Genomic DNA, 26,444 nt, shown 5'->3' with positions numbered 1-26,444 from the left:
TATGAACAAGACTGAACTAGAAAAGCAGAACACATGAACACTTTTTTATTAGCTGGCCCTGTGAATCCAATCCTCAATGCAGCATTCCCTATGTGAGGATATATCACATGAACTCTTTTTCCTTACATCAGTGGCAATTTTGAGCTTGAATCAAAGTATATACCAACATGAAAAGGAAAATACTAGGCCTAAATATTCAGTCTCACCAACCAAAATACAGAAGGCTAGCCGAGGGCACCCAAGTTAGAAAAGGAGAGAACAGGGTCAGGAGGAGAGAAGAGAGAACATTTGCCATTATGCCAAGGTTTCCAAATTGCCCCCGGATTCCAAATAGGGTAGTTGCCTGGAAACCAATCTAGCACAGAGAAAAGGGAGAGTTGGTCAGGCTCTATTTAGGAGCAGCCCCAGCCTTACCACTTGGGCCATGTAAAGCCAGAAAAAAGAAAAAACACCACACATACACATGAGCTTAGCCTCCTAACTGCATACAGGAACTAGACTCACTTAGGACAGAGGCCACTGAAATGTCCTTTACCTTACAGAGCCAATCCTCCTCATTGGGTAGAGAAGTCACGTCAGGGAAGGAAGAAGCCCAGAGCCTGAGAAATCAACCTTTGGCAGTGGGAGAAATGGTGAGAAATCACATGCTCCCCCTGGAAACCAAGGGTTTTCCCTTCCTTTGTCTTGTTTCCTAGCTATGCACAGAAATAATGTACAATTTTATGATGTATGTGAAGCAGAGATAACCAGACTGCATGTTCAACTAGAAAATTCTGGATTCAGGCAATGACCAAATAAAGATGAACAAATACCCAACGTATATAAGATACATGTTGTCTTATTAAGTGAAAGGGGGGGAAACTAAGTAAGGAATGATCACAACTCCAAAGGCTCAAACAAAAACCCAGACAACAAAAAAAACTTGTGCTAGAATCACAACAGCACTTAGAATCAAGTTTGCACAGAGACTATCATAAAACCATAATCCCCAGATAAGAAGACTTTCAGGAACTAATATTTAAGGAAAAGGCTTTGGAAAAAACAGTAGAAATGTACAGAGCAACAAATATGGCTCTAAAAAAAAGTTTTAGTATCTCAGTGAAGATAGGAATAATGAGAAAGAAAAACAGAATGGTATGAGATCTAAAAACCACATTGTAAGGTCTCTAAGATAGCAGAAGAGAACGAGACAAGTAGACTGAATTTTAATAACCAATGGTTTACATGAAAAGAAAATGACGCTCCTGAGAAACAAGAAAAGAGATGGGACAAAGATGCTTCTGCCATCTGAAGGTGGTCCAAGAACAAGAACTCAAAAGCCAGACAAAGGCAAGAATTAAAGGAAGAACATGAGGCAGAGGGGAGTTTCATCCTCACTGACCCACAAAGGGCACATACTTAGAAAAAACACCTCAGTTTAAAATACTCAAAGGGGATTCTCCATCTAGGAAAATGGTGAAACAAGGGGAAAACTTACCACAGTGATGTAAGTCCAAACCCCCAAAACATTCCAGAAGAAGAGGCAGAGACAGGATCCACAGTGGCTGAAGGGCTACAAAAGCCTTAGGATCCTGCTGGATGGGAGAAATGCAGAAAAAAGTAGGTTTATATTATTGAGAATTTAGGATCACAAAGTCGTCGAAGAACTACCTAATATAAATGCAGGGTCCCAGCTCAGAATCTGGACCTACCTACATCTGGAATTTATATATGGAGGACCAAAGAGATGAGAAAACCTGAGAAACCATGGAAAGGAAAATCCAGGAAATCTGCATAACCTCTTCCAAGAGACAAGAATCCTAATATCTGGGTGGCACCTGTGGCTCAGTGAGTAGGGCGCCGGCCCCATGTACCAGAGGTGGCAGGTTCAAACCTGGCCCTGGCCGGAAAAAAAAAAAAAAGAATCCTAATTATCTTCATTAGCCGTCAATAAGAACTTCATCCAAAGTTACAGGTGTTAAGATGACTGAACTCAGTTTTTCACCGATTTTCCAGTCTCTACAAGTACTGAAAGAGCACAAATAGGACTCAAACAGTTTCATGTCCTACTCTACCACATACCTGCTGTGTAACCTTCACCTAAGAGGTTAAGAATGGAATTATGTAGATAATAACAGTTACCTTATTAGGTAGTCTAAGGACTAACTAAATTAATATTGTGAGGAGTACTTAAAATAATGCCTGGCAAATTTCAAGGACTGAGACTAGCTATCACTATCATTGTTTTATTTATTCCATCTACGACCTCCTTCCTCTGCTATATTCTACAACTGCTCAGAGTACTGAGTATAGATTTCAAGATCTATTTTTAAGCTTGAGGAACTTCACTTTCTTTGAGAGGCATGATGACATATTAGGGGATGTAGACATCAAATAGCTGCCATCTTCGTATCTGTATAGAATGTGTTTTTCTGTATGTCAATCTGGGGACAGTGCTGAATTAGTTATGTCTACATAGCTCCCTGGAACTTTGGAGGAATGGAATGAGGTTAGAATTACCCAGCTTGCTAACAATTATCTGAAGTTCCTATGTCATCTTCAGCAGAAGTCACTAACATGAGAAATAGAGGACTACACAGGACTGCACTGTGAGGGACTAAATAAAACAGGAAGAGAACAGAAAAGTGAAAATGCTTTCAACATATTCAGGGATTTTAGGTTGTCTATAGAAAACAAGGGCTGATTTAGAATGAAGGCCATTAGCAGGACGTATTTTAAAGGGCAAGAATACAATTGGAAGAATTTTTTTTTTTTTTTTTTTTTTTAGAGACAGAGTCTTACTTTTTTGCCCTTGGTAGAGTGCAGTGGAGTCGCTCCAGCAACCTCCAACTCCTGGGCTTAGGCGATTCTTCTGCCTCAGCCTCCCAAGTAGCTGGGACTACAGGTGCCCGCCACAACGCCCGGCTATTTTTTGTTGCCGTTTGGCCAGGGCTGGGTTTGAACCCCCCGGCCTCGGTATATGGGGCCGGCTCCCTACTCACTGAGCCACAGGCGCCTCCCAACTGGAAGAATTTCAAATGGCTATGGTATCGGCTGGGTTCTTTCTCCCCTTCAGAACTATACACACCAATTATAATGCCTGCTGGTCTATAAATCCTACGAACAGGAACTGGCCCAGCTTTAAGGTAGGCCTCAGTGGCCATGGGCCATAGGACTATTTATGAGACCAAGTACAAACATTTAATCCAAGAGCTTAACTGCAACCTTTGCTGTAGCTTACAACAATAGTAACAATAAAATCAGGTTCTCTCAGAAACCTAACCAATACTGAGAACAGGTGCTTTGCTGTGAGAGGAGGCTGAGGGCTTACAATGTGCAAACAGACTATAGAGGTCATGAGTGATCTCAGCAATCTAAGTCATGAAGAAGCAGACTCTAAAGGATTCTAAAACAGAAGCTCAAAGGTAGAAAAAGGATAGACACAGTAAGGAAAAACAAGCCAGATGGTAGGAAAAGGAGAAAGACACAAAGAAATGAGAGATGCCACAAGAGACCCCACTGTGGGAGAGACCCCTCCCTGGCAAAGACCATGGCTTGTCTCTGCACTGCCTTAGTTCCTCACCGGTCTAGTCCATGTGTCCTTACAACATAATTCCTTTTTCTTAAAACGCTCTGAATGAATCTCTGTTCCGTCCAACAAAAAAAATCCCTCACTAAAATAGTTACTTCAACTCCTCTTCAGGATTAAGTTCTCCCAGGAGGTTCCCTGGTGCTGAAACAGACAGATTCCTGGCAAATCTTCCCCCACCAGACACGTCTAGACATACCCGAGGCCTGCTTCCCAAAAGAACAGGGGTACAGGGGCACAGTCCCTTAGAGATTATAAACAAAAATGAGATCTGAAAAAAGATTTACTGGATGCAAAATATGAAAAGAAAATTGCAAAATCAAAGTTAATAAATATTAAATGTCTACAACTAGATATTCAAATGAAACTTAACTCACAAAGTTTCATATACACTAAATTATGTGGGATGTGTGGGTAATTTTTTTTAATGTTTGATATGACATAGGAAAGGCCTCCAAAGTTGAAAGAGCTTAAGGTCTTCAAACTAGTCTGACAGCAGTGGACATGCTGGGCCTAAGCTAGATCCTGCCCACCCCAGCCCTTTCATGAGCACATACTTTAAATACTCAAATCCTGCCTCCCAAATTTAAACATACTATTATTTTAGCACTTCTGATAATAGGAAATCTATTATCTTTTCTTAGTTAAGTATTTTAAGTAAGTGAAACCAAGTAACTTCTATTAGCCATCTTACTAGTTTTACCAAAAGAAAATGTCAATCATGATAACAAATGATCCTATATATTTAAGGGATTTGACCTTTGACATCTGTAAAAATAAATCAAAAAATGGTCAAATTTACTGTTTCCTTCTGCAAGAACGCCTCAAATGTCACAGACCTTAACATTTTCTTCCATTTCATCAGATCCTCAAGCTAAGAAAAACAGGAGGTGGCACACAAGTTATATAAACTTAAATCTCATACCCTGATAGTGTTAAAAACAAAAACCAAACCTAATTCTTTTCTAAAGTCACTGTTGATTGAGTTGTTACAGCTTTAATCTTTTATGTATGGACAAGCTCCATTTGTTCTCTGGAACCATGGTCTGTCTGGCTATGGTCCCTTCCATCTCCTCACTTTCACTCAACTCCCACACCTCTTATGCCCCCTACCCACCCCACCTGTCTTCACCCCTTCTGTAAAAACAGTCTCAAAGTTGTGATCTCCCCTTGTCAAATCTGAAGGCCATTCCTCACATCCCTCTCTGACTCCTGGTTTATATAAGTCTCCTTGGCCCCCAATCCCTGCACATTCTCACTTCTGCTCTGGCCTTGTGGAGTCCATTTATCATTTCTTTGATGCCTACTTTCAAAATACAGGTATCCTCCAAAGGCATGTCCTGTCTCCATTCCTTAGCTCTACTGACGGCTTAGTTTGCAATCACTACTTCCGTGATTATAATACCACATTCTCCTATCACCAGTCTTTTACCCCAGCTGCCTAGTGGAAAATTTCCCCATCATCCTACAATCGACTGGAACCATTATGTTACCATACTTAGAAGTTCCTGTAAAAAGCAACTTCTCCCTCAATAAATCTCTTCCGTAAAGAATGTCAAAGCCAATTCTCCCCCCCCACACACACTTCAATGTTTTTCTCTCCCTGTGTTTGTCTTTTCTTTTCAGCATTTAAATGCAAAACAAGAATCTCAACATACCTTAAGAGAAAACAGCATTTAGCCATGTCTTCTACAGCTGCGATGTATATACCACTACCACTCTTTTTTTCCCCTTCCAGGCTTCTCAAAGACTGACTTCCCCTGCCTCACTTCTCATTCATGTCTCAATCCACTGCCACAATGATGTTCCTATCAACATCTGCTTTCTTGTGACCAATCCAAGGGCATTTTTTGTTCTTGATCTCACTGGATGCTACTGGCCACATGCCTTGGCTCCTTCTGACTCCATAGCCTCTGTTACACTCTCACTGTATAAGCCATATTCTCAGCCTCCTTGGTCCGTCCTTGTTCCTCTGTAAACTTTACTGGCATACTCCAGAGGGCTCCATCTCCAACAGTTTCAACCACCTCACCCAGTGTTTCTGATCTCTGGCTATTAACGAAAACCCTTGTTAGGAGACTGATTCAACTGTGCAGAATGCCTCCAGAGGGCACTCAAACACCTGCTCAGAAACCTGGATGGGATCTTCATACTAACGTCTCAGAACCCAAAATGAATTGCATTGTGGATTACTTCCTCTGATTGCCTAGCATCATGAAAATCTATACAACCTGTTTTGTACAGGTTCCCTGATTATAATTCTGAGTCTAGTAGGGCCTCATCACAAGGCCATAATGCTATTATAATGTGAAGATGCAGTGGTAAGTTATTAGATATTGATCAACTGAGATACCGATCATGTTTTCTAGCTTATGCCTGGTACTCCGAATCAATGAAATATTCTTAAACCCTATTAGGCTCAATCTTAAATGTATCTGAACTACACATCCTAACCTGATTCTGAAAGGCAGAGGGCATTAATATTTACTCTGCATAAAGGTTCTAATTATTTTTATGAATTGTTTTATTGTTAACTTAAGTGTGAGAATTCATCTTCTTTTGGATAGAGGTCTGCCCTGGCTACAAAGGCTTCCTTACAAGTTATCACAATATCATAGAAGGAACACATAACAAAGTAAGATGTGGAAATAAACTATGATTATTTTATGAACTTGCAGGGGCATGAAAAATAAATGAGCTCTAGAATAGCTTTACTGAATTTCTTACATCAGGTGACAGATGATACTGCATATTCCAGAGTATACAAATGTTTTAATATTAAAAGCAATATAAATTATGCTTTTAAAAAATTAAACTCTGAATGCTTCTGCTACATCTCCAAAATTAAAGTTTAAAAGAATAAAAAAACACCCTCTCTTCAAGTTTCTTACAAATGAATATCTACCATAGCCACTGGTTATCCATCTTAGGAATCTCCCATGGGAATCAGCTGTGACACTACTTTCCACCTACGCAAAAGGACTTCAATTTGCAAAATTAGTTTCACTCCTAATCTCTTTATCACATCTTGGGCCATTTAAAACTGCTGCCTCTGCCCATTCTATTTTTTTTCCGCCTTTTTGGCCAGGGCTGGGTTTGAACCCACCACCTCCCGTATATGGGACCAGCACCCTACTCCTTTGAGCCACAGGCGCTGCCCCTTCTGCCCATTCTTGAAACTTCCTCCTAACTTCCAGGATACCAGTCCCAAGTATGCTCACCTGCATTCCCTCTGACCATCACTGCTAAGCCAATGGCCCCTTGACAGTGAACCAAATAGCAGTTAGTGTGGAATCTAAGCTGAACCAACCAGCCTATCCTCCCTAAGAACTCAGAATTGAGAAGGGGAAAGACTGGGTCTATGCAGTGAGCTGGCAGGCACTACGTGTGTTAAATATGGCAGAGTGAGGCCAGTGAGAGAGAAGCAGAAGTGCACAGCAAACTCTCAGTAAGCAGGAAGGGTAGGGGAGATGAAGGCAGAGATCACAGCACTGACTGCTGCCAACTTCCCAGAGGATGGGCCTTAGCCAGAAACAACTTTGGACTCCCTGGTGTAATCTTCAGTATGCCCCCTGCACTCAAGCCATTTCAAATAGATTTTATTTCTTTCAAGCAAATGCTCTGATTAAGATATTCATTTTCCTTCCTAACAACTCCTTCCATCACCTCTGTAGGCATGCCCTCCCCCTCACCTTGTCCTTCACTGCACCCTGCCTTGTGTCTTCTCATCCTGCTCTGCATATTCTCATCCATTTCTAGCCAGAGCAAGGACACGAATATTCCTAAATCTCTAGCCATCCTGTCACTGGTCAGGTGAGCACTTACATATGGATAAAGGGCCAGGGCATCCCTCTGCCTATTTCCTGGCCTGCCTCTATGTAGAAAGGACTAGTTCATCACCATCAACAGCAACTGCCCCATCAGGCACACTCTTGACAAGAGCATGCCTCACAATAGGACCACTAATGCCAGAAAAAACTCCACCACTTGCTCACACAGGCAGACTCTAGCCTGATGGACCCCAAAGACAATTACAGTATTACTCAAAGTCAGTCTTAAATAATTCCACATGGGGCAGCACCTGTGGCTCAAGGAGTAGGGCATCGGCCCCCTATGCTGGAGGTGGTGGGTTCAAACCCAGCCCCAGCCAAAAACTGCAGGAAAAAAAAAATTCCACACAAAAAGTATCAACAGCCTAAGTTAGATAGCTATGTATACCCCAATCTTAAATAATTTACAGACATACAATTATATTGCAAGAAAAATTACCTTGTAGAAATAATGATCTTAGTAATGGAGGTCTATACAGTATTTGGTCCTCTGCATAGTAAAGCATATGTGTACTATAAAAGCATTCTGAGCAAATCCCTTCAGAAAGAAGCTACATGTCGTATTAAGTCCTTCAAACCCAGCATGTCTATTAATGTACACAGCTATAATTAAAAAAAAACATAACCCAGCCATGTCTAAAACTTCATCTGTTACCTCCTACCAAAGCCCACCATACTCCTTTCTTAATTCATTTTCTAATGCTTATAACAAAATACCTGGAACTGTGTAATTTTAAAGAAAAGTAATTTCCTAGTTATGTAGGCTGAGAAGTCTGAGGTGAGGGGCTGCATTTGGTAAGGGCCTTCTTGCTGGTGGGGACTCTAAGGAGTCAGTTCCAGGGCTGCTCAGGGCATCACATGGTGAGGAGCTGAGACTGCTAACATGGTAGCTCAGGTCTCTCTTCCTCTTCTCACAAAACCCCAGTCCCCTCCCACACTCACCCATTAATACATGAGTGGCAGAGCCCTCCTGATCCAATCACCTTGTTAAGACCCCACCTCTCAATACTGCCACACTGAAGATTAAATTTCACCATGAGTTTTGGAGCAAATATTCAAACCATACCAATTCCCAACTATAATTAATGGGTCTACCCCCAATGGCCTAAACCAGAAACCTAGAAATCAGCCACTCTCCTCCCATTCACAAACAACTGTTCCCAAATGAACACATATTGTGAACCTCTCCACTCATTCCATCTATACTGTCTTGACTAAACTGAAGCCACTGTTATCCTCCCCTGTAATACCACAAAAGCCTCCAGGATTTCTTCCCCATCCATTATCCACTCTAATGTTATCTTTCTAAAATGCAAACTGGATTGTTCTTACCCTGCTTCAAGTTTTTCAAAGGGTTCCACTTATTTTCAGTGTAATTTCCAAATTTATTCACATGGCTCTCAAAAAAAGTATACACATCTATTTGCCATGCAGTTAACGTATCACCCCAGATATACTTTGCTAGATCAAATGTTCCAATATAAATGTAACACAGGTACATACTATCTTGGTAAATAAATATAAAGGCAGATTATTTAAACCATCCAACATCCTGCTACCCAAAATGTATGCTGAAGATTTTCATCTAAATTCCTCTAGACATTTTTTTCTATGCATAGGTTTTACTGGAAAGTTGTCGGGTTTTCTATTTAACCAAGACTTTTAATCATATCAAGTACCCAAATGTGTATCCTAATTTTCTTCTACTTAACGCTATCATAAGAATTTTAATATATTTTCATCATAAACATTTTAGTGGCAATATGCTACCAGTGGATATATCATAACCATTCTGCAAACTGTACCCTTAAACATAACTCTACAATATACATCTTTTTTGCATAAAGCTCTTCTCTGTATTTAAAAATATTCCTTTGATGGTTCCTAGATGGTTACTGCATGAAAAAATACTATTTTAAGACTCTTAATACATATGGCCAACGTAAGAGTGTGCCATTTTTACCACTCCCCTTTAAGTACTAGGTGCTATCATTTTTTAGCCTAAATTTAGGTTGTTATGAATTTAGGTGAGAAATTATAACATATTTATTACAAAAGTAAATGCTTACAGTAAAAAAACCGAGAAACAATCCAAAACATAAGAAATAAAAATGCAGTCTCTCTTAAGCTTTTCCCCTAGAAGTAATCATATTAAATGTTTACCATGTATTCTTGTAGAGCTTTTTCTATTTTTATTCAGAACATACACATACACAATTATTGTTTTGTATCTTACAAAAAAATAGGATTAAGTTTGCTTTCTGGGCTCAATAGTATATTCCAGACATCCATGCAAGCTTGTCACTCCATACAAATCTACCTCTCTTTTTAAAATCTACATGATACCCCACAGTCTAGAGATAACAAATATTTACTGTGTTTATATTCAATTTTTCCTCATTATAAACAACAGTGCAATAGGTCATTCATATATTAACTTGTATCCTCCAATGATGGTATCGTGGAGTAGATGGTATCATGCTAGAGTATATACAAGAGCAAACCATGCTTTTATTTTGATAAATATCTGCCAAAACTTCCATCTAAAAAGGTTGAACCAGTTTTATGTTACTAACAACATTCAGGTTTACCATTCACCATTTTGAATTTTTGCATGATGCCTTCCCCACTCCCCCACAAAAAATCTGCTTGTTTCAATTTCCATTTCCCTTATCCTGAGTGAGGGTGAAATCCTCTTCACTCTTTTGACACTTTCATTTCTCTGAGAACTACTCAGATCCTCATTTCTTAATTGTGTCTATTCCATTTATCCTTTATACATGTTTCAGAAGTTTTCCCAGTCTGTCACTTTGTAATGTCTTTTATCTCACAGAAACATCAACTTTGATTATGGTCGAATGTATCAATCACTTCCTTTACAACTTTATAAAGTTTTGGCCCATGTGGATAGCCTTCAAAACAACCATACTTCTCAATATATCCTCCTACCTAATGAATTCTCTTATATTTTCTTCTAATACTTTTATGGGTCTTTTTTTAAAGTTAGTTCCTCAACCATTTGAATACGGTGACGTAGGATGTTTCCTTCCAAATACAGAGCCTATCAGTGTCCAATATTTTTTCTTTTCTGCTGCACACTGGAAGATAACAGTTGTCTTAGGCCTCACGGTAAATACAAAAACACTAATGAAAGCTGATGAGCAAAAAAAAAAAAAACCAGTCCATGCATACTTTTTGTAATATCCACCACCACAAATAAGCAAAAAAAAGTCCTCACAAAATCCGCAAGCGACCAGCATGCTGCAGGTTGGACATCCCTGGACACTATAATGAACGATAATTTCCCAACTGTTGCGAAATACCAACTTTATCACATAGTAAATGCCTACGTATAAATTAGTCTGTTACTCTATTCTACTTTGCTCCATGCATCAGTCTGTATATTCTTCTGCTCACCATTTACGTTACCACAGCATTATAGCATGCTTTGATTTCTGGTATAGCAAATATCCCACCACTATTTTTCCATCAGAAAAATGTTTTGGCCAGTCTAGAACATTTACTACAACAGAAGAATATTAGAGGCAATTTATCAAGTGTCCAAAAATAATTTCCACAGGGATTTCAACTGTAATTACATTGACATTATAGTTTAATTTGGAGAGTACTGTAATCTATAATGATCTCTTCCTCTCCAAGAACATATAATGTTGCCCATTTACTTAGGTTAGTTTTTAAATCATGTAGGTAAGTTTTTACTTTTCTTTATAAAGTTTTGATACATTTATGTCTTATTCTTAAATGCTTTCTGGTTTTGTTGCTATTGAGAATGTAAAAGTAAAATGGAGAAGTAACTACCAATTACTTGATCTAGTGAATTATACAATGTTTCAAATATATAACAAGTTATATTTCTATCCAGTGAACTATTTATATCCTATAACCACTCGGGTGTAGATGTTCATTTTCTCTTCAATGATTTGTTAGAGTTCTTTACAAACTGAAGACACTCCACTCTTCGCTTATCATTTGTCACAAGTATTTTCCTACTCTGCAGTTTGGCTTTTATACCTCAAGATTTTCTCTTTTCTTCTTAAAGTTTTACTTTTCTTATATAGTTTAATACATAGTTTTTTTTTTATTATTTTCTCCAGTGTTTCTTATAGCAGCAACTAGTAACAGATTTGAGTGCTATTAAGTACCTCACTAGAGATTATTTTCCTCACTTAAAAAATTCCAATTTAAACTACATCTGATTGCAAAACTTGTTCTCTGTCCACTTTATCAGGCATAATTCCTCTTTCTAGATGTTCAATATTTACCTTCATTTTCTTTAGACTTAGGGACATTCATGATTTATCATTTACTACATTTCCAAGTAAAATACACTAGAACCTCTATAAGTTGACTGCTCAAGGGACTGTAACAAACTGGTCAACATATGGAGGTGGTCAACATAAGGAACTAGGCCTACTGTACTGATATGTACATGTGTTATATGTCCACTCTATGAAAATTAGGTCAATTTAAGGAGGCGATCAATGTAGGAAGGTGGTCAGCTATGGAGGTTCCAGTGTAGTTTATCTCTGGGGTGCTAAAGAGGTTCCAGTGAAGTGTTTGTACAGCCAGTATGACACTTTTAATGAATGTGGCTCTACAGTATGTTGAAATTTATCTGTCTCACCCTACTACCCATCATTACCTTGACATGTTTATCCCTAAATGGACATCTCCATAAAATTTAGGTATCACAGCCAGGAACATGGCCTGTCTTTCCATTCATGATATTCTTTCAAACCTCTCATGATACTTCATGGTCATTCCATGAAGATCACACCTGACTTAATCAGGTTCTGCCTCTATGTTTCACGTTTTTGCTACAATGTGGTTAAGAGCTGGCTTTTTATGTGCCTGTGTTTTTTTCCATTTTAGTTTCTGCTAGGTTATTTCTGATATTCAGAAAGCTACTAATTTTATGCACACCATGTACCCAGTCACTTCACCAATTTTTTTTTTTTTGCTAGGGCTGGATTTGAACCTACCACCTCTGGCATATGGGGCCAGTGCCCTACTCCTTTGAGCCACAGGCACCACCCAATTAACCAATTTTTTTGTCTAATGATTTTTCTATTATTCTTGATTTTCTAGTCAATAACATCTATAAATATTTCCTTTCCTGCTAATTTAGATCCTGACTTCACTCTTACATTATATGTTATTGCTTTGATAAACTTACAAAAATCATGTTAGATAATGTCAAATGTTTGATTTTCTGATGCTTTTCTGTTAAGTACAGTGTGGACAACTAGTTTAACACTTAACACTTTTTACATTATAAAGTACCTTTTTTCTTCCTACTTTTTAAAAATAAATGAGGTTTTTTATAAAATCGAACATCTATTTTTACATTAGTGTAGTTGATAGTGTGAACTTACTGCGAATTCCAAAGGAAAAGATGCCCTCTTCTAGACAGCCCTTGCAAACGGCCTACCTGGCATTCCCACCTTCTGCTCTCCATGCCCCGCCACCTGCAAATTCTGCATGTGGCAGGGACTAAAGGGTTTACAAATGCAAATCTGATTATGTCACCCCATCCTGCCTAAAACCCAACCCTTATAATGGTTTCTAATTTCACTCAGAATAAAATACAAACATCTTAACCTGCCCTACAGATCCTATAGGGTCTGGCCAAGCCACATATCCTCTTACCCTTGTACTGTCATTCTTTCAGTTCCTAAATTGGAAAGGCTTCTTCCCTCTTCAGTGACTTTTCTCATGCTGTTCCGCTGCCTGGAAAATTACAACCCCCACATCACTCCCCAATCCCCCCACCATTCACTCAACACTATTGCCTACTCTCCCTTTAAATCTCAGCTTAAAACTTATTTTTACAGGGCGGCACCTGTGGCTCAGTGGGTAGGGCGCCGGCCCCATATACTGAAGCTGGTGGGTTCAAACCCGGCCCCAGCCAAACTGCAACAAAAAAAATAGCCAGGCATTGTGGTGGGTGCCTGAGGTCCCAGCTACTCAGAAGCTAAGGCAAGAGAATCGCCTATGCCCAGGAGTTGGAGGTTGCTATGAGCAGTGTGATGCCATGGCACTCTACCAAGGGTGATATAGTGAGATTCTGTCTCTACAAAAAAAATAAAAAACCAACTTATTTTTATAGAAATGTCTTTCCTGGGCCTCCTCTACCTAATCTAAAATGTGGTCCTCTTTTTATATTTGCTCATGCCAGGTGCTTTTTCATTTTCATAGCAGATACCACAGTTTGTGATTACACATGTAGTTGTGTGACTATATTTAATTTCTGATCCACTCCTTGAAAATTATACATTCCAACAGAATGGGGACAAATTAATTTTGTTAGCCACACTATAGGTAATCATATAGCTGAATAAAAGAAAAATATCTACAAAGCCCCTAACTGTATCTCTTACACCCTAACATACTTCCCATTATGTCATTTGATCAATATTTAAATTGCTAAAACTTTCTGGTACTGCCTACAAATTCAATAAAAAACTCTACTTTCCCTGAAGGACATGGACGCCAACTTGAATCTACTGCTAACATAGAAAGTGTAAATACCTTACACCTCCAGAAAATAAAGTTTTGCTTACATATTATAATCAGAGTTTTAACTAGTATTCAATTTGCTGATGTATTTACTCACAGTCAACTAATTTATATGCCTTATTTTTTAAGACATGCAAAAACACAAGAAAAAATATATTTGCAAAATATTCTCTAAGACTAATGTACTGTCATTTGATAATGATAACAATCACAAATTAAGAATTGACTATTTATAGTTTATGATACATACATCTGGTAAAAAACATAAATTATATTGCAAATAAACAATTTTTTGATCACAAAGGCTAATAATACCAATCTTTATAAACTACATTCTATCAAGCACATGCACATCACTGAACTTAAGAAACAGAGAGAGCAGGTATTACTACTGTTTACAGAAAAGAAAACTAAGGCACAGAATGATTAAGTGTCCTCTGAAGGTCATCCAATGACTCCTAAGTTATACAGTCCTAACTGTAATACAGGTGGCAGCTCCCACATGTAAATTTCTTAACAGAAGAGAACTTTCCTGATAAACGCTTAGCCTCTGTAATTAGTGCAGATTTGTGCTCCCTTCCGAAAACTTCATCTCACCAGAGAAGGACCACCATCAAAAATGTGGTTTTAAAATCAAAACTTAAATTGCCAGCCATCTGGGAAATTGTAAAATAAACTACGGTGTACAGAAACTAAAAAACATGATGTAGCATTTCTTAAAAAATGAGTCAATTCACATGCCAAAATTTAGAATACAATGGTACTTGTTAAGACAGTGAGAGATGACATAAGTACACCCTAGTAAAGTATTTTTCAAGATCTTGAAAAATCTACACGCCACACAGTTAATTGTCCTTATCTCTGGAGACAAGGGTTGATAGCCAGAGTTTTGCCAACTCCGTGATGCGTTCCTTTTTACAAAGAACACATACTACCCTACTAATTTTAAATTTTAAATTAACCTGTGTACTGAACAAGAAGGTTATTTTTCTGCTCTAAAAAAGCTATGTATCTCTAAGCAGGAGCCCTCTCTAAAAAAGAAGACAAAATACTTAAAAACAATCCTGTTAAAACAATAATCTGTCTGAATACCACATAACATCCGTTTAAGGAGCCAATCGCTTGGAAGTATTTTTTCAGTATCTGGTCTCCTTTGCTGCACTAACAGTCAATAAACAAATCAACTAGAACAGTACAAAGCAGGCTCCTATAGAGGTTTAGTTGTTGGAGTTCAGCAAGAAGGTTTCACAAAGGAGCTGAGTTTTGAGGGAAATGAGAGGTGATTTGACAGATTAATCGGGATGGGAAAATGTTTGGGAGGGGAATATACTGAGTTTAACAGAAGCAGGGGCAGTAAGAAACACGAAGTCAAGTCCTGAAAAAGAGCAGAATTTCTTTGGATGTTGGAGTCGAGAGAGAACTCGACGGCGCTGCCCGCCAGTTTACCTGGGTGAGAATCCGACCCTTGTTGTGGTCAAACAATGGAGGCGTCCAGTGGCAGCAGCCTCCTGCGCTGGGTGCGCGAAGGATTCCTCATCACCTGAGTTGGATGTTCGTGTGCCTCTGCCGGGACGGAAGGAGCTATAAAAAACACAACATCACACTATGCAGGGAAGCTTTTCCGCAGCACAACCCGGCTCCCCGATCCCACGGCGCGGCCATTACCGTCTCTCCGGGGACCCGCCTGGAAAGGTTCCAAGGCGCGGCTCCACAGGCTTCGAAAGCTGTTGTGCTCCCCCTTCCCTCGGCTCCAACAACAATGGAGCCCAGCTCGGGAGTCCGGCTCCCGCGGGGCTTCCGCCCCGCCTCGCCCCTGCCCGCTGCCCATCCTTCGCCTCGCGCCCGGCCGCCATCTGTGACCCCCCCAAGCCCCGCTCCCCAGCACTGCGGGCCCACGGCCGCCCTCCAGAGGCCCGGGGGGCAGCTGCGCTCTACGGGGCCTGCCTGGCGGCCCCCCGGCCAAAAAAAATCGTACTGACCTTCCCTCCTGATCCCCAAGGGCCGGCCCTGGCTCAAGGCCCATCCTAAGTGACGGGTTGTTTTTCTTTTCTTTAATCCACTCAACCTTCTTCCACCCCCCAGCCCGCTCCCCTGCCCATTGCACCGGCCTTCATCCAGTAAAGAAATAAAGGAGACTACAGCTTGGCTGCCGAGAACTCACTCCAAGTGCGGGGTGCAAGCGCCCCAGGCCGCGAGCTCCGTGCACCCACCTCCCGCTCCTCCAGGGACACCTCACAGGTGCGCCTCCAAGCAGCGCGCGCGCGCTCCGCACACCCAGACGCCTCCGGGGGACAGCGCGCGTGCGCACGCACGAGGCCGGCGAGCCCCGGGGGAGCGAGGGCCGCACGCATGCGCGCCGCCCGGCCCGCGCCCCCGCCTCCGCCCCCAACCCTCATCCCAGGCCAGGCCCGGGCACCACCCCTTACCCCCAGCGCCCAGCGCGCGCGCTCCCGCTAGCCTCCCTCGCTCCTCCCTCGCCCCCCACCCGGGCTCGCGTTACCCAGGGCAACCGCAGTGCGGCCGCACCTGAGCTGTGCGCCTGCGTCCCACCGGTCAGACCCTCCCTTCCCCTCGGTCTTATCCTACGCCCCGCTACAGCTGGGGGGAGGGGGGCGTTGCCCCCTCCCCGCCTAGTGAGTATCGATCGCCCCGCACGCTCCGCCCCGCAGATACAGACCCGCCGCCGCGCCGGCGCCTCGGCCGCCTGCCGCCCGCCTGCCGCCCGCCAGTCGGGTCAGCGCCGCCAGGCCCAGTCGCCGGCCCGCTCCCAGGGTGCACCGCGGCCAGCGCTCGGGTGGGAGCCGGCGAGATGCGCTGGGCGGGCGGCGCCCACTGACCTCCCTCGGCGGCCCGGCCGGGGCAGGGCCGGAGCCGAGCCAGCCCCGCCCGCCGCTGCCCCGCCCATGGGCCGCGGACCCCCGCAGCAGCCCGCCGGGAGGAGCGCGCAGAGGCGGGGAGCCGCTTGAAGGACCGCGACGGCCGCGCCCGCAGGTGAGGCGGGGCCCAGGTGTGCCTAGTCCAGCCGGCCCCGCTCACCTGGAGGCGCCTGGCGGGGACTAGAGTTTGTGTAAATGACTTTAAAAGCCCTCCCTGCAAGGGGCGGCGGTCTTGCCGCCCCGCCCCCAGGAGAGACGCTGGCTGTAGGGGTGAGCAGGGGCGTCTTTTGCCGAGACAAGTTTAGGGAAGACGAAGTAGGAAGAAGGAGGGTCAAAGTGAGGCGTAGGGACCCCCTTACCTGCTGCCTGCAGGGTCTTCCAGCCCCATTTGGGGAGGGGGCGCCTTTGCCAGGGTTCCAGTCTAGGGCGCGGACTAGCCTCAGCGCGCACCCCCGCCAATGTGATGAGAGAGGAGAAGCCGGTCCAGGCGCCGCACCTGCCAGCCCCAGGGTGGGATCGCACGGAGAAGAATCCGCATTGCAGGTGCACCGGGAGCGCCCTAGGGCCTAGCCCAGCTTTGTCTGGAATGCTGTGTAAAAGAGGCTGTCTGAATCCACATCGCCTTATTAAATGCTGTGTCCGTCCTGTGGACGTTAGAGACCCTTCCTAATAAGCAATATTGTCTCCAGTTCTGGTAACCCTTTACGTAAGTACACTATCTTACAGTGCTTTTCTGTAGCTTTGATGTGGGCTTTAGTTTGCCCTAAATAACTATTAGCTTGTGATTCACGAAATGGAGCATACATGTAGCAGAGCTGCAGACTTGGCTTCTACAGTGAGCTCCTCTGGTTTGTCTTAGGTTTCATGCTGACCTGTATTTTTTTTTATTTCAAGCTGTAGTGTTTACCAGTAACTATCTGGTCCACTTAGGTGGCCTAAGAGAAAATACAACCATGTTCTGTAACTTAGGTTGTAGTAATGGGTTTTTTTGTTTGTTTGTTTTGAGACAGAGTCCACTTGGTCACCCTTGGTAGAGTGCCATAACGTCATAGCTCACAGCAACCTCAAACTCTTAGGTTCAAGTGATCCTTCTGCCTCAGCCTCCCAAGTCCCCTGGTGGGGACTACAGGCACCCACCACTATGCCCGGCTATTTTTTAGAGACAGGGTTCACTCTGGCTCAGGGTCTCCAACCTGCGAGCTCAGGCAATCCACCCGCTTTGCGCAGTAACGAGTTTTATAGCAGAATACAAGCCACCAAGCTGCAATACTGGTATGTATTACACATTTCTGGAAACCTGTAAGAGTGTTAAAACTAGAATTGCTATTTTTAAATTTTTAAGTTTGAAATTTTTTTTTTTTTTTTAGAGACAGTCTCACTTTGTCACCCTCAGTAGAGTGCTGTGGCATCACAGCTCACACCAATCTCCAGCTCTTGGGCTTAGGCGATTCTCTTGCCTCAGCCTCCTGATCGCTGGGACTACAGGCGCCCACCACAACACCCAGCTATTTGTTGTTGTTGTTGTTGCAGTTTGGCTGGGGCCAGGTTCAAACCCGCCACCTTGGTATATGGAGCTGGCGCCCTACTCACTGAGTCACAGGCACCGCACCGCCAAGTTTGAAATTTCTTTAAAGAGCTTTGTTACTGTTTTGTTAAATGATTTTATTTGCACAGTCAAGAAGTTCCCAGCATTTTCTTGCCATTGAATTGTTAGGAAAAAGATACTGACATTAAAATGATTTTTACCTACAAAGATATTTTGAAATTTTCTTTGGATAACTGTTCATCCTATGTGAAATATGTTTGGAAGGCTTTAAGATGTGTGGTTATATATACATATATGTATATGAATGTGTATATATGTGGGGTTTTATACAAATACACACTAATGAAAAACCTTTCATTCATCTTATGCATCTTAAAATTACTCAGTAAATTTAGTCATATTTAAAATCCAAAGTACAAGACAATTATTCATGTGTATCAGATTTTTACTGTAACATTTAAATACATTAGTCTAACAAACAAGTTTTGGGGAAGTTAGATATTTTTGTTGACTTTTAAGAAACAAATGAATCCTTTTTACTTACAACAGAGCGTTCATGGTGGGTTCTTGACTCTTTCATCTGTCATGTGTTGGTTACATTGATGTTAACAACATTACCTAGTCAGTTGGTTGCATTTGCACCAATACTGATATTAATAACTGTTGGTGTTTTTAAGACATACAGCATATTCTCATATTTCTAGTAAGAAAAAGCATGGATCTGTTTTCTTCTATATGGAACAAGGTCAGCCATAAATAGTTCCCAAACTTAGTGGGCACATGTTTGGTAACTGAGATTAATCACATCTACTGAATTTACTAAATTGCGTATCCTTCAAGGGCACCAACTAGGTACCTTTATATACTTTGCATACCAAGATTGCAGATAAATGTTTGAGTCACATTGAAGTTCCAGACTAGTTATGTAGACACTAGCTAAATGACACCAGTTTTCACATCTTTAGCTTTGCAGTTCAGCCTGCAGAAAGATTTGGGCAGGGAAGTAGGTATATCCTAATTGTTTTTGAATATTTGAAGGTCTGTCATGAAACAAGGGGATTTTATCAGGTTTCACTTGGATACAGATGCAAAGGTTATGATTAGAACTTACAGTAGCAGAAAGAAGGGTCTGTTCCTTCCCTAGGGGCTTTCTCATAAGCCGGTTCCCCACTTAGGATGCCTGGCTGCTAGGAGGTATCACCAGGCTCCAGGAGGGTCCTTCTGAGGAGACCACCTAGGGGTTTCGGTGTCCGCTGAATTGGAGGACTTCTGCATTTCCTTTCTAGCTCTGGCTCTCTGGTTCCTTCTTCTTCTTCTTCTTTTTTTTTTTTTTCTCTTCCTCCTCTTATGCTGGCTTCTACAGTTGTGATGATAGCAAAATTCCCAGATACCTACACAAAGATTTATACTGAGTCAGAGACCAGCCTGGTATCAGAGGTGATTCTAATCCTACTTTGCATTTGTATGGGGCACTACAGGTTATAAAGCACTCTCATATTCAATGTGTTGTTTTAAAAAGAGTTTTTAATTACAAGTAATTTGTATTTTTTCCTTTGACTTTTATTTTCTATAATAAACATTTATCAAGAGGACAGGTACCCTTTTCTAGGAAGGCAGGCAGAGGAATCTTTGTTTTGGAATCTCTTTTTAAAAATGGGACAATGTCAGTCATTCTCTTGAGAGACAGCAAGTGATGAAGGTGAACTGGATTTTTCTCAGCTGAAAATACTGTTTAGATAGATGATACTACTTAAGAGATGATTTTATGCTTGCTGTGAGTGTTAGTTTCTGTTTATTTCATTACTCATGACTCAGATTTCACAGCAAAAAAGTCCAGTCATAGCCACCTACAGTAAGTTGTGTTGAATGTTTTTTTTCAATTTGTCTGCATAATTTTTAAATATATGCTGACAGCTAAGGGTAAAACAAAACCAAGAAGTAGAATTACAGTAAACTGAAAAGATGAGGTGAATTGGAGCTTTATGTTTGAAGAAGAAAAAGATGTGCCCTATTTGTGCTAAGCCAATCTTGGAAAGGATGATTTTATCAACTACGGGAATAATGATCCATCCATTATAACCAGCAGTGAGGTTAGCACTCGAGTCTGTGGCCAAGAAGCAGAGCTGAGTTTTCTGTGAACACCAGTATGCCCAGCACATAAGGACTGACGTGGAACAAGACAGCAATGAGGCCAGCTGAGTTAAACCAGGGTCTGACCTCTCCAATTTAAGAAGTCAAAGAAAAGAATAATTTTGAATTAATGTATATATGTGTTTAATTTAAAAAATAGTTTCTTTCTTTTCTTGTTTAGCAGATGAGTTTGTCTCATGCTTTTGTGCCTTGTACCCATCGACTGAATTTGGGTGTGATAAGTGACAGAGACTCTCAAGCCTTATTTGAACAAGGAACACATCACTTATTTATACTATACATGAAGGGAAAAGAGAAGAACATTAAGTTTTTCAGGCCAACCAAAAAGTAAATCTTAGAAATATTTATCCCTTCAGAAAAAAAAAAAACAGAGGTGCTACTTTAAATATTATTACCAGGACAACAAATTATCAATTAAAGCAATCAGTTAGAAAGCAGCCTGTAGAAAGCTTAAAGATTACCTTTTATTTCCTTTCATTTTATTTTATTTTATTTATTTTGGGGATAAAATCTCACTCTGTTGCCCTGGGTAGAGTGCTATGGCATCATAGCTCACAGCAACCTCAAACTCCTAGGCTCAAGCCATCCTCTTGCCTCAGCCTCCCAAGTAGCTGGGACTATAGGTGCCTGCCACCACACCTGGCTAATTTTTCTATTTTTATTAGAGACAGGATTTTTGTCTTGCTCAGGCTGGTCTCAAACTCCTGAGCTCAATGGATCCACCTGCCTTGCCTCCCACAGTGGTAGGATTACAGGTATGAGCCACCTTGCCCGGTCTTCAGCCCATTTTCTTTTTTCTTTTTTTTTTGAGACAGAGCCTCAAGCTGTCCCCCTGGGTAGAGTGCTATGGCTTCTCTGCTCAACCTCCAACTCCTGGGCTCAAGCGAGTCTCCTGCCTCCGCCTCCCAAGTAGCTGGGACCACAGGCGCCTGCCACAATGCCTGGCTATTTTTTGGTTGCAGCCATTATTGTTGTTTGGCAGGTCTGGGCTGGATTCGAACCTGCCACCTTAGGTGTATGTGGCTGGCGCCTTAGCCGCTTGAGCCACAGGCGCCGAGCCTTTAGCCCATTTTCTAATGTAGCATTGCTTAAACATTACTGCTACATATAGATTATAATTCCCAGTATTATTATAATACTGGCTTTTAAAGTTTCACATTTTCCCTGGAAATCTGCAGCATTATATTCTGAAAGGGCCATCTTTGGTGTAACATAAAGTATACATCAAAACACTGGTTTTCCAAGATAAAGTTTTATCTGTGTCATAGCATAACCCCGGATCTCCATATTTTTCTAATGATTCCTAGTCTAATTTTTTTAATAATGGATGAGTGTAGGCATTTAGGCTCATGCCAGAACTTGTATCAAACCAGGTGAAGGCACTGGTGTTATTTCTCCCTCAGTGGCTAGAGGAGTGGGAGAACAGATACACTTTCTATCATCTTGAGTCTGAAACTCAAGTGTAAAGGAGATTAGCCATAGAGGAAAACTGAGTTTATTTAGAAGCTGTTAAGCAGTTGGGATAAGTGTCTTCCTACAGAAGTAGCTGAGAGTCCCTGGCACATTAGTAGCCTTCAGAACTATAGAGTCCCTTCCAGGAAGTGCAGTGTGAACCTAGTCATGCAGGCTTCTTGCACCAGTGAATGAAATCTGTTGACATCCTTCATCAGTGCTTTCCAGTGACAGGACACAGCTTCATCTCTCACATACGTTCAGCTATTGGATGAGTCTCAGAAGCCTGTTTGATTTTTTAGGTTGAAGTCCCATATTTTTGTTTGCTAAAACGCTCACATTTACAAACCTGTAAGTAAGGCATCCAGCCATCTTGGTCCAGTTTCTGCAAAATCCTAGCCAGGATTTGGACATGCCACAATTCCATTTGGACATTTTACCACCTGTTCTGATTCTGGCTAAAACAGAGAAGGCATTAATGAATGTGTAGGGCTTTACAGCTTTATGTACAAACCAACTTGTAAACTGTGGATTCCTATTATAAATAGACACACTTAATGTACCAAATCTGAAAATAAAATATTTCAGAAGTCTTTATAACAGTCGTTGTTGTCAGCCTTAGCACATGAGTCTCTTCTAAACCCATTGAAATTACTAAAACATTCACATGAAAACCCATTTTTCTCATTTAAACAAAAGTAATTAAACATATTAACGTTTACAAATGCCCCTCTCCAGTAAGTAAGCTACTCTCTTTGTCTTAATGGTTCTTTTCTACCACATGAGCCAGACAGATAGAGCTACACTGAAAAATTTAGTGTGTACTACCCATGTCTGTTTATAGCTGGCATCCCTTCCCATCCATGTGAACTAGGCCAGAGGACACAGGAGCTAGATGAGGAAGTTAAATCCTATGGAGCTACCAAGGGTCTTTCTGGGGAATGCCAAGGATGGTCTGGTTGCCAAGACTCCCTGTCAGTCTTCAGAGGCTCCTTTACCATGAGGGGCTGACCTGGGACAAGATCAACATGGGAAAGAGCTGCCACAAGGGACTGGTCAGTGTGAGAAAAATGACTAGCCATCCATAGCCTTGGCTGTGTTATTCCGCAAAGAAAGTACATTTCTACAGCAGCTCCAACACAGGATAACTGCGGACCGTTAGAAATGAGTTCCTCCACTGTTTTCATGATTGTCCCTAGTCATGAGAGTCAGGAAAAAGAGAAGGAAAAGCAGGATTTCATATTCCAGTGAGAGCAATAAGTTTCATCTTCTGGACAGAATATACAAACAAAAACCAATTTCCTTTTCTGTGAACCCCTAGTCTTTTCAATTAGACACAAGTTTGTATTGATTTTCCTTCCCGTACTCTGCTGCTGCCATGCACACACACAGCTATTATAGTCAGTAAATGGCAATATGTAGTATATTACTCAGAGATTTAAAATTGTGGTTTTTAAATATCAAACATATCAGATATCCCAATACATCTATTGATTTTCCTGTCTTAATTTGAGCTTTAAGAACAAATATTCAAAGAGACTCATAGGTCATCCTTTGGGATTATCTGGTGACAAGGTGTGTGTGTTCCATTTGAATTTTAATTTCTTTAGAAGTCTTTAGGTAAATATAGATTGTTAACATTCCTTTATCCAAATGCAATTAGGAATTTTAGAAAACATAAAATCTACATTAAGGAATAATGCAATTGTTATTTTGAATTATCAGAGAAACATAACATCTTGAAACATTACTCAGTTAATAGAAGTAGCTGTCTGTCCATAATACATAAGATTGTCTGAGATTTTTAAAAATCAATTTATAAAGATACTAGTTTCAGTTACTGCTCTTTTAATTGTACACTCATGTTTATATTTATATACTTTTATGGTATATATAGTTATTGATCTGATCTGTAAGGCATGTGTAAAGAATTTAGGAAGTTCCATTTAATTTTCATGAAAAAATTCTTTGCTTGGGGTGGCACCTGTGGCTCAAAAGGGTAGGGCACTGGCTCCATATGCCGGAGGTGGTGGGTTCAAACCCAGCCCTGGCCAAAAACTGCAAAAAAATTTAAAAAACCAACAACAACAACAACAAAAAATCCTTTGCTTTTTTGGTATGAATTAGTATATGTAGGGTTGTCTCTTACCCCAACCCCCAAATATCTCCATAAGGTCAAAATTTTTGTCTGTTTTATTTATTAGTATATTCCAAATGCCCCCCCTTAGTGCCTGGTTCAAAGATGCTCAAAAGTGCTTTATTGAAAGAATGAACTGTAATATTTTATATTAACCCCACCCCCAGGAAGATATATCCTTTTTTTTTTTTTTGAGACAGAGTCTCAATATACTGTCATCCTCAGTCGAGTGCTGTGGCGTTACAGCTCACAGCAACCTCAAACTCTAGGGCTTAGGCAAATCTCTTGCCTCAGCCTCCCAAGTAGCTGGGACTACAGGCACCTGCCACAATGCCCAGCTATTTTTGTTGTTGTTGAAGTTGACATTGTTGTTTAGCTGGCCCAGACCAGATTCGAACCCACTTGCTTTGGTGTATGTGGCAGGTACCCTAAACACTGTGCTGAGTCAGATATATCTTTCTCTTATACTACTGCAGACATAAAACAATGTATGAAAACATTTGCCTTAAGAATACGAAGAAGAGGGGTGGCGCCTGTGGCTCAAAGGAGTAGGGCACCAGCCCCATATGCCAGAGGTGGTGAGTTCAAACCCAGCCAAAAAGTAGCCAGGCGTCGTGGCAGGCTCCTGTAGTCCCAGCTACTTGGCAGGCTGAGGCAAGAAAATCGGCTAAGCCCAAGAGCTGGAGGTTGCTATGAGGTGTGACGCCACCACACTCTACCGAGGGTGACAAAATGAGACTCTGTCTCTAAAAAAATTAATTTTAAAATAAAATGAAGGCTCGGCATCTGTGGCTCAAGCGGTTAAGGTGCCAGCCACATACACCTAAGGTGGCAGGTTCGAATCCCCAGCCTGGGCCGCCAAACAATGATGGCTGCAACCAACCAAAAAAAATGGCCAGGCATTGTGGCGGGCACCTGTAGTCCCAGCTACTTGGGAGGCTGAGGCAGGAGACTCGCTTGAGCGCAGGATTTGGAGGTTGCTATGAGCAGTGATGCCATGGCACTCTACCCAGGGGGATAGCTCGAGGCTCTGTCTCAAAAATAAATAAATAAATAAATAAAATAAAATGAATACTAAGAGAACACTAATAATTATAGTCTTCCATTTTATATTGGAATATGCTCATTCTTAGTAAAGAGGTGTTTTTTTGTTTTTTTGTTTTTTTTTTTTGAGACAGAGCCTCAAGCTGTCCCCCTGGGTAGAGTGCCGTGGCATTACAGTTCACAGCAACCTCCAACTCCTGGGCTCAAGCGAGTCTCCTGCCTCTGCCTCCCAAGTAGCTGGGACTATAGGCGCCCGCCACAACGCCCGGCTATTTTTTGGTTGCAGCTGTCATTGTTGTTTGGCAGGTCGGGCTGGGGATTCGAACCCGCCACCTTAGGTGTACGTGGCTGGCGCCTTAGCCGGTTGAGCTATAGGCGCCGAGCCAAGAGGTGTTTTTAAGATTAGAATGCTGTCCAATTTGTTCCTGTTATCTTTAAACTTTAGGGATTTTGTAACTTGAGCAATTGTTTTTGTTTTGGAAGAAATTGTTTTCAAATAGAAAACCACTGATTGACCAGCTCAACACTACTTTAAATTCTCTAATATTTGTGCACATTACAAATTTTAATTATGACCCTTGTTGCAAACTATACTTTTCTGGTGACCATGGAAACTATACTTTCAAAAGTTTTTAAGAAAACTTAAAGTACTAGGATATATAAAATGTTAGGACCTTTAACATCATTTCATAAATTTCTTGGTAGTTTTTAAAATCCTCATAGGGTTTATTATAGAGAGTGTGCCAAATAATATATACATATTTTTTAAAAGGAAAAAACGGTATTAAAATTAAAATACTCAAATCATGTTTGACTTCTGTAATTATAAGAGATATAATTTACAAGACAACAAATGTTATCAGTATATATTGAATATTACAATTTCAATACAGTTTTTTCCTTAAAATGTGTGTCCATAATTTTGGCACTCTCTGTATTTAGGAATTTCCTTTAAAACAGAAATTCTTTTGCATTTAAGAAACGTTAAAGCCTTTAAACAAAGTTTCCTAGAGATTCATAACCTGTCTTATATCAAAGAACTCCCATGGAAACCATGTCTAGGTCAACTTCATTATGACCATTGAATTCCTCTAGAAACACACAACTTTTATAACCATAATACTAGAGTCCCTAGTTGGAGTTTCACAATTCTTTTGCACACACCCTCTCCATTTCTCAGTTCACTTTAGTGTCCGTATGGGGAAAACAAAGTCTCATGCTGTCAAAATTGGGAAAACAATTACTATATTCTTGGGCAATTTGGAGTTTATTTGCAACCCTTTCTTCCAAGCAAAAGAAA

The 26,444-nt window shown here is 41.2% G+C and overlaps 2 protein-coding genes across 5 annotated transcripts in view; one reads left to right on the top strand and one right to left on the bottom strand.

Moving 5' to 3' along the window:
* The window catches only part of ZNF664 (zinc finger protein 664), a 39,747-nt gene extending 23,526 nt beyond the window's left edge, over positions 1-16,221 (bottom strand). The window contains exons 1-3 of one of the 4 annotated variants that reach the window (XM_023516860.1): positions 16,149-16,221; positions 15,385-15,519; positions 1,478-1,574 (exon numbers count right to left, since the gene is read on the bottom strand). The gene's annotated coding sequence lies outside the window, so the exon portion shown is untranslated. Of the gene's footprint in view, positions 1-1,477; positions 1,575-15,384; positions 15,520-16,099 lie in introns of all 4 variants that reach the window. The other 3 variants (XM_023516858.1, XM_023516859.1, XM_003796033.3) reach the window with 3 other exon arrangements.
* Positions 16,222-16,893: 672 nt separating this feature from the next.
* CCDC92 (coiled-coil domain containing 92) overlaps positions 16,894-26,444 on the top strand; it is a 33,704-nt gene continuing 24,153 nt past the window's right edge. The window contains exon 1 of the mRNA XM_012809025.2: positions 16,894-16,929. The gene's annotated coding sequence lies outside the window, so the exon portion shown is untranslated. The remainder of the gene's footprint in view (positions 16,930-26,444) is intronic.

The sequence above is a fragment of the Otolemur garnettii genome, unplaced genomic scaffold (genome assembly GCF_000181295.1).
Source record: "Otolemur garnettii isolate 467f Iridium unplaced genomic scaffold, OtoGar3 scaffold00099, whole genome shotgun sequence".
In the NCBI taxonomy this organism is placed as follows: domain Eukaryota; kingdom Metazoa; phylum Chordata; class Mammalia; order Primates; family Galagidae; genus Otolemur; species Otolemur garnettii.
This window is presented reverse-complemented; position numbering and strand designations above follow the sequence as displayed.